General features: G+C 39.9%; 1 protein-coding gene across 2 annotated transcripts in view; it reads right to left on the bottom strand.

Annotated features, from left to right (window-relative positions):
* LOC124619416 (phosphoglucomutase-2) overlaps positions 1-12,182 on the bottom strand; it is a 136,682-nt gene that overhangs the window by 114,495 nt on the left and 10,005 nt on the right. The gene's annotated exons all lie outside the window — the stretch shown is intronic.

The raw sequence follows: 12,182 nt of genomic DNA on the forward strand, positions 1-12,182 counted from the left end.
GCAAGGTCCAGCAAGGCAGTAGCTCAAGGAAAAATGAGGCAAGGTAAAGTGAGCCAGCTTGAGGATAGTTGAGGCAAAATCCGGTGAGGCAGTAGCTCGAGAATGATTGAGGTAAAATCCAGCGAGGCAGCAGTACAAGGACAAATGAGGCAAAAACAAGCAAAGCAACAGCTCAAGAATGGTTGACACAAGGTCCAGCGAGACGAGGGCTCAGGCATGAACTCTGACTGATAAGCTACCTAGCATGGCGAACATAAGCCCAGAACATGAGTGAGAGTTGATTGTGAACTCCAACTGATGGGTTGCTAAGTGTGGCCAAATTAAGACCAGAGTGTGCAGTGGCTGTCGAATGGCCAGGCAGCATCCTAAATAAATGCATGGCATAAGAATATTGGCGTGGTGTCCAGTAGGCACTTGATTTTGCAGAAGAGAGATGGTGCCCACAATTGCAGCACTACTGCTTTGATACACACACCACTACTTGTGAGGCTGGTGTCACACGGTATTGTGGTGGATGCTGGAGGTTCAATTGAAAACAATTTGAGGTGTTTGTGCTGATGCCAAACTGTTTCTATTAAACTCCTGAGGAAGGTATAACTAGCAAACCTGTATTCTCGCATTCTGTGGCACACATCCGTATGGTTGGTAGCATTAGCCTGGGAGTACAACAGGAAGTTTTTACTAGTACTATAAAAAGGTTTTTTGCTTGAAAGTTGCACAATTCTCTGGCAAATGTTTTGTGGGCCTACCATCAGCTGTCTGCAAGTGTGTGGTTGCATTACCTCATTTCTTGGTGTCATCATTAACCAAAAATAATTACTACGTAAAATTTTCACAAACCAAATGGGATGTTCAACCCTTTTCTTCCTTCATATCTCAAAATCGAGGAGAATCATCATTAATCATTACCAAATAACTGATTAGCTATGGCATAACTAATTCCTTAAGTAATATGTGACCATCTTTCTCAAAGGCAGAAGGGAAAAATGAACTGGACACTGTCTGTTCTCCTGATACTCCTTTGCTGCTGTATAGGATGATTTGTACGTAAATCTGCCACAGTATATCACGTATCAACTCCATCTCATGTACCCTTACGAAGAATAGAAAGGCTGTTTTTTCTATGCCAGCAGAAAAATTCTTTAGAAATCAGAGCATATGATCAAATGCAATCCATAACCAGTCTTACCAGTTTCCACGCCTTATCATTACTACAGAGTACCTCATTACTGAAAGACCTGAGTCGAAACAAGGCCCCGGGAGTAGACAACATTCCATTAGAACTACTGACGGCCTTGGGAGAGCCAGTCCTGACAAAACTCTACCATCTGGTGAGCAAGATGTATGAAACAGGCGAAATACCCTCAGACTTCAAGAAGAATATAACAACTCCAATCCCAAAGAAAGCAGGTGTTGACAGATGTGAAAATTACCGAACTATCAGTTTAATAAGTCACAGCTGCCAAATACTAACGCAAATTCTTTACAGATGAATGGAAAAACTAGTAGAAGCCAACCTTGGGGAAGATCAGTTTGGATTCCGTAGAAATATTGGAACACGTGAGGCAATACTGACCTTACGACTTATCTTAGAAGAAAGATTAAGGAAAGGCAAACCTACGTTTCCAGCATTTGTAGACTTAGAGAAAGCTTCTGACAATGTTGAGTGGAATACTCTCTTTCAGATTCTGAAGGTGGCAGGGGTAAAATACAGGAAGCGAAAGGCTGTTTGCAATTTGTACAGAAAGCAGATGGCAGTTATAATAGTCGAGGGGCATGAAAGGGAAGCAGGGGTTGGGAAGGGAATGAGACAGGGTTGTAGCCTCTCCCCGATGTTATTAAATCTGTATATTGAGCAAGCAGTAAAGGAAACAAAAGAAAAATTTGGAGTAGGAATTAAAATCCATGGAGAAGAAGTAAAAACTTTGAGGTTCGCCGATGACATTGTAATTCTGTCAGAGACAGCAAAGGACTTGGAAGAGCAGTTGAGCGGAATGGACAGTGTCTTGAAAGGAGGATATAAGATGAACATCAACAAAAGCGAAATGAGGATAATGGAATGTGGTCGAATTAAGTCGGGTGAAGCTGAGGGAATTTGATTGGGAAATGAGACACTTAAAGTAGTAAAGGAGTTTTGCTATTTGGGGAGCAAAATAACTGATGATGGTCGAAGTGGAGAGGATATAAAATGTAGACTGGCAATGGCGAGGAAAGCCTTTCTGAAGAAGAGAAATTTGTTAACATCGAGTATAGATTTAAGTGTCAGGAAGTCATTTCAGAAAGTATTTGTATGGAGTGTAGCCATGTATGGAAGTGAAACATGGACGATAAATAGTTTGGACAAGAAGAGAATAGAAGCTTTGGAAATGTGGTGCTACAGAAGAAAGAAGAAGATTAGATGGTAGATCACATAACTAATGAGGAGGTACTGAATAGAATTGGGGAGAAGAGGAGTTTGTGGCACAACTTGACAAGAAGAAGGGACCGATTGGTAGGACTTGTGCTGAGGCACCAAGGGATCACAAATCTAGCATTGGAGGGCAGCGTGGAGGGTAAAAATCGTAGAGGGAGACCAAGAGATGAATACACTATGCAGATTCAGAAGGATGTAGGTTGCAGTAAGTACTGGGAGATGAAAAAGCTTGCACAGGATAGAGTAGCATGGTGAGTTGCATCAAACCAGTCTCAGGACTGAAGACCACAACAACAACAACAACAACAACCACCTCATTAAAATGCAAACCCTGATAAAATAATCATAATCACAAAATGAAAATTAGAAGCAGAGCATTTTTCCTGTATTTATAAGTTGGTATAAATTTTAAAATTATTTTGTTCGAAACACTGTTAAATGCATATTCTGTAACAGCAAATTGTATCAAAAATTTCACAAAACCATACCCCAAGCTTTTATAATCTAACTGAAATTCTAAAATGTGGGAGTACAACAGTACACATCAGGCCATCAGCTATGGGCATTATAACTTAACAACGGGAAGCGCTCTGGCAGACCTCACATATTTTCTTCTAGCATGTGGCAATTAAGTGCACTTTTTTATCCAATGAGATGATCGGGAACCTCATAACACTTTAAAATTATAGTAGACTTCATCTGAAGTGTATGGAGATGTGTACAACTACACATATTTAGTTCGAAGGATCTGTGTCAAGGATGGTTTCCTTTTGAACTTACCATACGAAAATGTATTAATGTGTATAAGATACATAGGGATACTCTCAATGCAATAATGGCTCTTGGCAGATGGGAGCTAGTCTTGCCAAGGTCTTGGGAAGAGACTGGATACTTGGTAGGATCCCCGAGCTATACAACTATCTGCAAACTAGCAGCACACACAGCCCCAGCAGTAACCAATGTGGATATTGCTGTCTGCATCTGGCAAGGGAAGAATGAAGAATCCAAAACTTGGAAAAAGAAGTGCTCTGGGATGACATGACATGACTGGTTAGAGGTGTGATCAATCAGTGAAAACTACGATTGTAGTAACCGAGCAATAAGCATTCCAGAATTAATTGCACAACACCCACTAGTCAGCTGCTCTGCATGCTGAGTAGCTACTGCATGTGACTGGAGTTGCCTGTCACATTAAGAAAACTCTTAAATATAATAATGGCAGTTTGAAAGTAAGGTGTCCCAGCTTTCTATATGTTATGCCGAGGAAAAGATTATAATTTAATAGAAGCAATCCATTTTTTGGCACCTAATTTCCAACTGTAAATGATGGTTAGTTGATTTAGGGTTTAAAAAGGAATAAGAAAAACAGATTCATTCACATATTAGGAATGATTATCAGGAATAATATGTTGCCACACTACTAACAGCTACAACAAAGATAGTCTTACTTGACAGGCTGTGTTCAATGTGGCTTTCTCATTCCTTAACCAATGAAAGGGTAACATTCTATAAGTGGGGCATGGAATGTCAGAAGCTTCAACATGGTAGGGAAGCTATAAAATATGAAAAGAGAAATGAAAAGGCTCATTCTACATACAATGAGTGTTAGTGAAATGAAATGGAAAGAAGTCGAGGATTTCTGGCCAGTATAGGGTAATATCAACAGCAGCAGAAAATGATGTAAGTGGAGTAGGATTTGTTATGAATAGCGAAGTAGGGCAGAGAGGGAATTACTGTGAACAGTTCAGTGATAGGGTTGTTCTCATGGGGATCAACAGCAAACCAATACCGAGAATGATAGTACATGTATACATGCCGAAGTCATAAGCTGAAGATGAAGAGATAGAGAAAGTATATGAGGATATTGAAAGATCATTTCAGTATGTAAAGGGAAATGAATCTAATTTCATATTTTAAGGACTATAAGGTGCACTTTTTTCTTCAATAAATTGCCTCCAAAATTCAGGTGTCTTATACTTAAAATTTATATAAAAAAGTACCATGTTTGATTTAAAATTCCCATCAGTCTTAAAAATGGCCATATATTCAATGCTGCAGCAAACTTATCTCTGTCTGGCAACACTGGATTCAACTGGCAGAAGCAGTGCACCGATGCGATGAACACAGGTTGTGGGGTTCACAAGCTTGTTAACATTGCCTACCACCCCTCATGCCATCACAGACCCAGAACACTGCCTAGCCTATGATGCATCACTGCAGTCTACGGTGCCAGTGAACTTGAATTGAAAGTGATTTGTGTAATCAGCAACAGTATAATATTTTTGTTTGTCACTAGTTTCACAATGGAAAAAAACCAAAAGGTATCCATATGATGTGGGCCACAAATTGAAAGTAATAGCTTATGCAGAAGACCATGGAACCAGAGCAGCTGAGCGGCATTTCAGCCCTCCACCAACAGAATAACCATTTGTGATTGGCGGGCTAGTAAAGAAGAACTGAAAAAAAAATGAGGAAGACTAAATGTGCAAATAGAGGACTGAAAGCAAAATGGCTAAAACTAGAAGATGACACATTGAAATGGATTCAAGGACACCACAAAATGGGAATGGATTTAATACAAAAATGATTCAAATACATGCTCATATGATAGCACTACAGTGGAACTTAACAGACTTTTAAGGGTGGAGTTAGTTGGTGCTACAGGTTTATGGAGTATCATGGAATTAGCATGTAAACCAAAACCAAAATATCTCAGAAAATGCCACACGAGTATGAAGAGAAAATATTATCTTTCCATCACTTTATTATTCAACATCGAAAGAAAACCAGTGTTGAACTAAACCAAATAGCGAATACAGACGAAACTTCTCTGACATTTGATGTGCAAAGCAACACAACTGCTGCCACGAAAGGTGCTAAAACTGGAACTATAAAAACAAGTGGACATGAACAAATGCACTACACTGTTCCCCTTTCATGCCACATTAGTGGTACTAAACTTAATCCAATGATCATTTTCATGAACAAAACAACGGTAATACCTTCTGAAACACTGCCTGGTGTTATTGTTCACTTACAAAACATGGGCTGGATGAACGAGTCTGGCATGAAATAGAGGATTAACAAAGTGTGGGAGAAAAGCAATGGCGCTTATTGACGAAGACTTCTCTTCTTGTGCTAGATCAGCTTAGTAGTCATTTGAAAAATTCTGTGAGAGAGAGAAACTGAGACACTGGAATACAGAGCTAGCTGTTATTCTGCGAGGACTTACTTCACAATTACAACCTCTTGATATCTCAAGAAGTAAGCCATTAACAATATTATGAAAAGGAAAATTGCCACTCACCATATAGCAGAGATGCTGAGTCACAGATAGGCACAACAAAAAGACCATCACAAATAAAGCTTTCAGCCCAACACACACACACACACACACACACACACACACACACACACGACTGCAGTCTCAGGAAACTGTAGCCACACTGCGAGCAGCAGCACAAGTGCATGATGGGTGGAGGCAAGGAGAAGGCTGGGGTGGGGAAGGGTAGGGATGGAAGGGTAGGGGTTTCGGACAGTGCAGTGCTGCTGGGGAGTGTGCAGGGATGTGGTGGAGAGAGGGTAGGCCAGCTATGTGCTGTGGGAGGTTAGACAGAGGAAAGGGGAGAGGTGGGGAATGGGAGGGAGAGAAGTAAAAAGACTGGGTGTGATGTTGGAATGCAGGCTGTATAGTGCTGGAATGGGAACAGGGAGGCTGGATGGGTGAGGACGACAACTAACAAAGCTTGAGGCCAGGAGAGTTACGGCAACATAGGCTATATTCCACCTGTGCAATTCAGAAAAGTGGAGTTGGTGGGAAGGATCCACGTGGCACATGCTGTTAAGCAGTCGTTGAAGTGAAGGATGTAATGTTTGGCAGCATGCTCAGCAGCCAGGTGGTCCACTTGTTTTTTGGCAACAGTTTGTCGATGGCCATTCGTGCGGACAGACATCTTGTTGATTGTCATGCCCACATAGAATGAAGCACAGTGACTGCAGCTTAGCTTGTAGATCACATGACTGGTTTCACAGATAGCCCTGCCTTTGATGGGACAGGTGATGTCTGTGACTGGAATGGAGTAGGTGGTGATGGGAAGATGTATGGGTCAGGTCTTGCATCTAGGTCTATTACAGTGGTAAGAGCCATGAGGTAAGGGGGTTCGGAGTAAGGGTTGTGTACAGATGGACGAGTATAATATTGTGTAGGTTCGGTGGACAGAACAATACCACTGTGTGTGTGTGTGTGTGGGGGGGGGGGGGGGGGGTGTAAAGTATGTAAAGGATAGTGTGCAGGATATTTCTCATTTCAAGGCATGATAAGAGGTACTCGAAACCATGGCACAGAATGTAATTCTGCTGCTACAGTCCTGCTGGGTGGTAATGAGTTACGAGGGGAATGCTCCTCTGTGGCCGGACGGTGGGACTTTGGGAGGTAGGGGGAGACTGGAAAGATAAGCCAAGGGAGATTCGTTTTTGTACAAAGTTGGGAGGATAATTACAGTCTGTGAAGGCTTCAGTGAGATCCTCATTCGAGAGGGACCACTCGACGCTGCAGATGTGATGACCAGGGGTGGCTAGGCTGTATGGAAGGGATTTCTTGGTGTAACCATTAAAGTGTATATGAGAGAGGAATGGAACAAATGGATGATGGATAAAACCCAATACGAATTCACACCGAAGAGAGCTTCAAAATGATCTACAATCAAACAAGTGTGTTAGTGAATAAAACAGTCATACTCTAGAGTGAGAGACAACATTACTATTAAATCTTTCAAGCAATGCAGCATAAGTAACGCTCTTAATTGGAGTGAAGACCAGCTGCGATTTTCAGGGACTTTAATGGTTAGTACAGTTTTATAAACTAAGGTTTTTTTAGCCTGGCTTTGCAATCTAAAAAAAAAAATGGTAAAAAATGTAACATTCTTTTTAAAAATTACTTAAAAATTAAAGTGTGCCTCTTAGCCTTAAAATATGGTAGTCATGTGGGACAGGGATGCAGTTGTAGAGGAAGGAGTGGAAAAAAAGGGTAACGGGAAAATATGGGTTAGGTACTAGGAATCGTACTAGGAATCAGAGAAGAGAGAGACTAGCTAATTGAGTTCTGCAATAATGTTCAGATAGTAATAGTGAACACACTGTTCAAAAATCACAAGAGGAGGAGGTATACTAGGAAAAGGCTGGGAAATATGGGAAGTGTTCAGTTAAACTACATCATGGTTAGCCAGAGATTCTGAAATCAGGTACTGGACTATAAGACGTACCCAGCAGCACAAATAAACTCAGATCACAATTTAGTATTGATGAAGAGTAGGCTGAAATTTAAGAGACTAGTCAGAAAGAATCAATATGCAAATCAGTGGGATAAGGAAGTGCTTAAGGATGATGAGATACCTTTAAGTTCTCTAAGGGTATAGATACTGTGACAAGGAATAGCTCAATAGGCAGTTCAGTTGAATAGGAATGAACATCTTTAAAAGGGCAATCACAAAAGCTGGAAAGAAAACCATAGCTGGAAAGAAAGTAACTGTGAAGAAAACATGGATACCAGAAGAAATATTTCAATTGATTGATGAATGAAGGAAATAGCTGAAATAGCTGAACAAGTTGCCCCTATAAATCCAAGGAAAAAACACCAGTGGTGGAACGATGAATGTGATGAAGCAGTGTTGGGTCGACACCAAGCCTGGTTAAGGCATCAAAATGAAAAAACAGAAAAATCATATTTGGAACTCACAAAACAAAGGAAGACAACACAAAAAATAATAAGGAGAGTTACACGTCAGTACCAAAAAGATATACTTCTAATGATAGAAACAAATAGTTAAAAAACAAACTCAAGAGATTATTACAAAATATTTGGCAGACAATTACAAAGATATGATCCTCCAACATTAATGTTAAAAGATAAAGATAATAACCTAGCCCATAGCAATAGTAAAAATACAGAAATTCTAGCAGAAACATTTGACAAGTTACTAAATTGTGAAGATCCCCCAGAACTTCTTCAGATAAACACAGAAACCCCAATTAAAACACCAGCAGAAAATATAAATCCACCTACAATTAATGAGGTCTACAGAGCTTTGAAAGAACTCAAAAACTACAAAGCAAGTGGAGAAGATCAAACGTTTGCTGAACTTTGGAAGTATGCAGCAGAACCAGTAAAGATAGCATTACACCAATGCATAGTAAAAATCTGGAATGAAGAGAAATTACCAGAAAATTGGACTACTGCTATAATACATCCATTACATAAGAAAGGAGAAAAATCAAATCCAGACAACTATAGAGGAATTTCCCTTTTGGACTGCACGTATAAGATCATGTCAAGAATACTATACAACCGCTGTAAAGATCAACTAGAACTGGAACTGGGAGAATATCAAGGAGGATTTAGATCCTGGAGAAGCTGCCTAGAACAGATAATCACCTTGAAGTTAGTTATGGATGTCTACAAAAGAAGGCAAAAACAACTAGTCATAACCTTTGTAGATTTCAAAAAGGCGTATGATTGCATCCATAGATCTTCAATGATGAAAATATTAAGGAATTTTGGACTTCATCCTAAATTAATAAAAATGATACAGTTAACCTTAACAAACACCAAATCCAAAGTAAAATTTAGAGGAGAAATATCTGAACCATATACGATTAAAACAGGGTTGAGACAGGGAGATTGTTTATCACCATTGCTATTCAATTGCGCTCTTGAATATGTAATGAGAGAATGGTACAAGGAAAATCCTATGAATATTAAAATTGGAACTAAGAAAGATAAAATAAACCTAAATTGCTTGGGATTTGCTGATGACCTAGCATTACTAGCTAATAATATTCAGGAAGCCACGAAACAAATAACAAGCTTACAAAATATAGCACAAAAATTAGGACTCCAGATATCATTTGAAAAGACTGAAATAATGGTAACGGATCCACTTGTAATAGATCACATCACAGTGAACAATAGGGAAATTAAAATAGTGAAACAATTTAAATACCTGGGTGAAATTATAACACATAAATTGGACGAGAAACCTGCATGGCGAGCAAGAACTAATAAAATGATAAAAGCTCAAAAACTAACATGGTCTACGTACAATAAAAAATGTCTATCAATTAAAACAAAATTAAAACATTACAAGACGGTGGTTCAACCAGAGGTTACATACGGAAGTGAAACTCTTTTTAAAGTCACCCAGAAAAACAGAATTGACAAAATTTTAAAAGTAGAGAGAAGAATTGTTAGAACATGCATAAATAAGAAATATCAAAAAGCTGGGCAATGGCGGATAGTTCCAAATGAAGTGGTATACAGAGAACTGGAGCCCATCACCGATACTATACGAAAGAAAAGGATCTCTTTTTGTGGTCACATTCTGAGGACACCAGAAACCAGATTATCAAGGAAAATTATTGAGAAACTCTGGAATTTGAAACAACAAGGAGGATGGCTTAAGGAAATAAGAGAGGATATGGAAGAACTGGAAATAACTCTGGATGATTTGCAGAACAAAACGCCAAATTTAAAGAAGTTGAGGGACACAGAAGTAAGATTTAAACCAAAAATTGACAAACGACATACAATGAAAAGGGTATTTACAGATGAGGAACGACGAAAAGCATCGGAACGAATGAAGAGATACTGGGCCACTCGGAAGGGGAAAATACCAAAGAAGAGGACCAGAAATGATTGACTGAAGTGGTCCAATGAGGCCGTAAAAGCAGAAGAAGAAGAAGAAGAAGAAGAAGAAGAAGAAGAAGGAAATACAAAAATGTCCAGGGAAATTCCAGAATACAGAAATATTAGTCACTTAGGAGGTAAATAAACAGTAAGTGCAATGAAGCTAAGGCGAAATGGTTGCATGGAAAATCTGAAAAAAGGAAAGATTGTCAGAAGGGCTGACTCACCATATAGTAAATTCAAAACCACCTTAGGTGAAATTAGAAGGAAGGGTGGTAACACTAAAAATGTAATGGGAAGTCCACTGTTAAATTCAGAGGAGAGAGTGGATAAGTGAAAAAAGTACACAGGAAGGCTTGTATGAAGGGAATACTTGTCTGATGTGATAGAAGAAGAAATAGGAATCAATATAGAAGAGATAAGGGCTCCAGTAGTAGAATGAGAAATTAAAAGAACTCTGGACAATGTAAAATCAAATAAGGCCTAAGGGATAGATAACATTCCATCAGAATTTCTCAAATCACTGGGGAAGTGGCAACAAAATGACCAGTTACACTGGTGTGCAGAATGTATGAGTCTGGTGATATACTACCGGGCTTTCTGAAGAATATCATCCACACAATTCCAAAGACGCAAGAGCTGACAAGTGTGAGAATTAATGCACAACCAGCTTAACAGCTCATGCATCTGAGTTGCTGATAAGAATAATATACAGAACAATGGAAGGAAATTGAGGCTGTGTGAGATGGCTTTACGAAAGGCAAAGGCACCAGAGAGGCAGTTCTGACGTTACAGTTGATAGTGGAAGCAAACCTAAAGAAAAATCAAGACATGTCGGATGGAGGCATGTAAGCTGCAAAATGTGATCACTGCCATCATTTGCACTCACACAGCTACTGCTTCCAATGTGGTACAAAGGGGAATCCAGACATTTGTGTGAACCAAAGTACAGACCTGTCCACATGTTCTCTCACGGCTAGCACAGTTCCAACTGAATGCATGATAACCACAGAACTACAGTTCTTGTAGAGCAATGTAAATTACAGAAGAGGAGGAAATAAGGTGTTGCAGTTCCACCAGTTGACAGTAATGTCCATTACAGTTGCACTGAATGATCATGTTTTGGATGTCCAGGTTAGGCATGAAAGGCCCAGGAGGACTTGTCATGCCTATGGATCACTACCTGTCACCGATGAGTGATGAGGGTGAAACCATACCATAAGTATTTGAGGATTTGATCATAATCAGCGGTGTGTGAGGGGAGAGTGAGGGTGTATCCGGCACCTCCAGGATCACTGGAATAGCCTTGTTGAGATTCGTCTTTTTCGCCTTCTGCTTCTTCTTCTTGTCCTCCTCCTCCTCCGCAGCCTTTAATGGTCCAAATTTTTATGAGAGCCCATCTACAACAAATGTGGGATGGACAAAGAGGGGGCAGCTCTGAGACCCTAAGGGTGGAGTTCTTTCAACCACCAGTAGGTGTCAGGCCTCTTATCTGTGGGTTTCTAGGGAGAGCAGTCTCAAAAAGGGAGCCCTCTCACTGGTAGGCACTAGTAGAAGAAGCTGATTCTCTTTTTGGGTGTGGGAATTGGTTCTCAAAGACGGTGCCACGGAAACCACAAGAGAGTAGAGTGGTGGCAGAATATGTTTCGAAAAACTGGGGGATGATTGTAAATTTCACGCAATTGGACTTAATACCAACAGGATGTAGGCATTTTTATTTTTTACATGCCTCAGTATACAGCAGGCACTCAACAGTTTTGTATACCTGCATATTCTTTTCTTTTTTGAAGATTCAGCAAACCTGTAAATGTGGAGGATGGTGCAACTGATGCACACAGATCGTTGTTTACAAGGACTACCTTTGAGCAGTGATATCTGCACTTATCACATTTTGTGTCTGGCATGCAGAAGGACAAAATATAACTGAAGTGCAAGCACCTCATGGACGGTGGGACGTAAGCCTTCATGTCACGCTCTTATACTATTATTTTAACTTTTGCTCGGAGGACATTCCCTTCAGAGGACATTCCCTTCAAAGGCTAAGATAAAGGCACCTGTATCTATTCTACAATCCTTGGGAACTTTTTC

The sequence above is a fragment of the Schistocerca americana genome, chromosome 6 (genome assembly GCF_021461395.2).
Source record: "Schistocerca americana isolate TAMUIC-IGC-003095 chromosome 6, iqSchAmer2.1, whole genome shotgun sequence".
Classification (NCBI taxonomy): domain Eukaryota; kingdom Metazoa; phylum Arthropoda; class Insecta; order Orthoptera; family Acrididae; genus Schistocerca; species Schistocerca americana.